Below are 3,000 nucleotides of genomic sequence, written 5' to 3'. Positions count from 1 at the left end.
GAGCATAACAAAGCCATCACTTACAGAGAGGTGAACCTAGAGAAAAGTCCCTTCAGAAAGTTAGTCCAGGACAGCTACACAATTAGACCCAACCAAATCATGACAAAACGAAAAGATAATTACTTGACACATTGGAAAGAACTAACCAAAAAACAAAGCAAACTGGAATGCTATTTGGCCCTAAAGAGAATTACACAGTGGCAGAATACCTGAACCACTGTGACTGACCCAAAATTAAGGAAAGCTTTGACTATGTACAGACTCAGTGAGCATTGCCTTGCTATTAAGAGGCCGCTATGTGCCCACTGCCCACAAAATGAGGTGGAAACTGAGCTGCACTTCCTAACCTCTTGCCAAATGTATGACCATATTAGAGACACATATTTCCCTCAGATTACACAGACCCACAAAGAATTAAAAAACAAATCCAATTTTGATAAACTCCCATATCTGTTCGGTGAAATACCACAATGTGCCATCACAGCAGCAATACTTGTGACCTGTTGCCACAAGAAAAGGACAACCAGTGAAGAACAAACACCATTGTAAATATAACCTATATTTATGTTTATTTATTTTCCCTTTTGTACTTCAACTATTTGCACATCGTTACAACACTGCACATAGCAATAATATAACCTGTAAAATGTTTATATTATTTTGAAAGTTTTGTGAGTGTAATGTTTACTGTTAATTTCTGGTTGTTAATTTAACTTTGGTTTATTATCTATTCCGCTTGCTTTGGCAATGTAAACATGTTTCCCATGGCAATAAAGTCCTTTGAATTGAATTGAGAGAGAGAGAGAGAGAGAGAGAGCGAGGATGGGATGGCTCCTAGTAAACAGACTACCATATTCACTATAGCTATTGTTTGTAATGTTACCTATTGAAGTGTGTGCATGCGTGCGTGATGTGTATGTGTGTGTTTCCTTTTGTCGAACCCCACTCTGTGCAGATCAGAGGACACTCTTAACACAGAGATGGAAACCATTGAGCTTTGATACAGAATAAAATAGGCCTACTTCTGTGTCCCCTAGAAACATGCCATTTGATGCTAGTGCAGTCGACGGTAGGTGGTGCTATTTACATAAAACAAAAAGCACCACCACGTTTAGAATAGATAGTAGCCTATCTGCGCGGAACTACTACTCCCAGAATGCAAATGTTTGGCTTTGTTGCCGGAAAACATCCGTTCAGGATGAACACACATGAACTCCAAAGGTACAGTGCAACTACAGCGACAAAGGTGCTGCTTTAAAGACATGAATGCAGCCATTCTGGTATAAGAGAGCTGTGCATTATCACTGTTATGCCTACTTCAAAATAACGCGTAATTTTTATGTGGCTGTTGAATTTTATAGCCGCTAACGTTGAGGGCTAACTGAGTTAGCATTCCCATTAATAAGCTAAATACCATTGCTTTCTTTGTCTGCAGGGTAGGAGAGGGAGATGCGGAGAAGCACAACATGTGTTCACTCACACTGGGTCCGGTGGTCGATGTTGTACGGTTCCACGGTAGCCTCCCGTTTTCTGCACGTGGAGTTGGAGCTGAACGTTCAGCTTCGCCGGCTGTCGTTTAGTGAGCACGTGCACTTCATCTACAATCCGCTGGAGCATGCCTGGGAACTGCACCGCTGCTTCGTTGAGATGTACTGTCGCTGCGGACAGACGATTCTCTTTGGCTGTCTACCGCGTCTGTCTGATGAACCCGGGACCCTTCGGCATGGCTCAGACCTGGGTAAGGATGTGCAGGCAGGTCAACGAGATAGAGCAACAACTCCCACTGGAATGCTGGTGGTTTGTTACATTGTTAGCCTAGTTCTTCCATTCAAGGCCCCTCTACTCTGCACTCTTTCCCAGGTCGTTGCTGTATGTGGCAAAAGGTAAATAGTAGCCTCTTAGAGTTTTTGGTTGATAGAGGATAATATAAACTCTTATCATGTGTGAATACTGGGACTTCTCATCTTCACCATTGCAGAATGGAAAGGTCTGGAATATGGATGAAAATGATATTAAAGGGTACACATAAAGAATGTGTAATGTTGTCCGCTCTGTTTGAATCTGATCAAATTCACGGCAAAATAGTATTGTATTATTATCCACCTAATCATCAGTCCTCTGCTCTCAGGTCCCCATTGGTGATGTGAACCATGTCCGTGACTGGCTGAAGATCACTGGGGAGGTGGGACATCCCCCTTCGGAGCACCCAAAGAGACTAATCAAAGTCATGGCCTGCATTCACAGCGGAGTGAGTGTCACACATTTCTGGGGCTTCTTCCGCAAGCTGTGTGGTGAGCCAGCTGTATTATTCCGCCATTACTTTGTACACAACCTGTGCCCATAAGTGTTCAAGGGTACCACCGGTAAGAACCTGATGCCCCCCGAGCTGGTCATTGGGGAACGTGAGGCCCTCTTGGCTCTCTGTGACATAGCACTGTGCCAGGCCGTGGCTGCCTTGGGCGTCAACATGGTTATTGGGGGTGGCAGAGCAGCGAGCATGGCAAGCCCTCTCTGCAGCGGGCATGGAGGTACGGGTGGAGAGCATCATGCACCCCTCCGCTGGGAGGCGGTGGCCAAGGCCAAGCTGGAGAACCTGGGGGTCCTATCCCTACTGAGCACAAAATCTCTAGTCAAGCAGCCTCCATGAACAATGCAGTTTGCTTGTCTGGGGGTAAAAGTTGCCCGCTGGCACAGATCTACTGTCAGCATACCCTGCTCAACCATAGCCATTAAGGGGAACAACACAACACTGACCTTGGATCAGCATCTAGGGGCTATGTCTGTTTGGATCACTATCCTCCACTGTACCTTAATACTTGGACACTCTTACATTGTGCTTACAAATTGTTCAATGACTCATCACTCTGTTGTAACATTGCTGTCAGATGGTGTTGTCCTGCCTCTGCTCTTCCAGGCCCTCTCACACAGCAGTTCCCTGTTGAGCAGCATTTCCCCCAGAGCTCTCATGTTTATAGGCCATGTGGAGGCATACTGCATCAC

At 45.3% G+C, this 3,000-nt stretch overlaps 1 pseudogene across 1 annotated transcript; it reads left to right on the top strand.

The window, feature by feature from the left end:
* The first annotated feature begins 1,497 nt into the window (after positions 1-1,497).
* LOC311138814 (single-strand selective monofunctional uracil-DNA glycosylase-like) lies at positions 1,498-2,647 on the top strand (annotated as a pseudogene). Its single transcript has 2 exons — positions 1,498-1,738; positions 2,129-2,647. The product of its transcript is annotated as a single-strand selective monofunctional uracil-DNA glycosylase-like (transcript).
* The last annotated feature ends 353 nt before the right edge of the window (positions 2,648-3,000 follow it).

The sequence above is a fragment of the Coregonus lavaretus genome (assembly GCF_964263955.1).
Source record: "Coregonus lavaretus genome assembly, chromosome: 12".
Classification (NCBI taxonomy): Eukaryota; Metazoa; Chordata; class Actinopteri; order Salmoniformes; family Salmonidae; genus Coregonus; species Coregonus lavaretus.
Note: the sequence above shows the minus strand (reverse complement) of the source record. Positions and strands in the feature narration are given on the sequence as shown.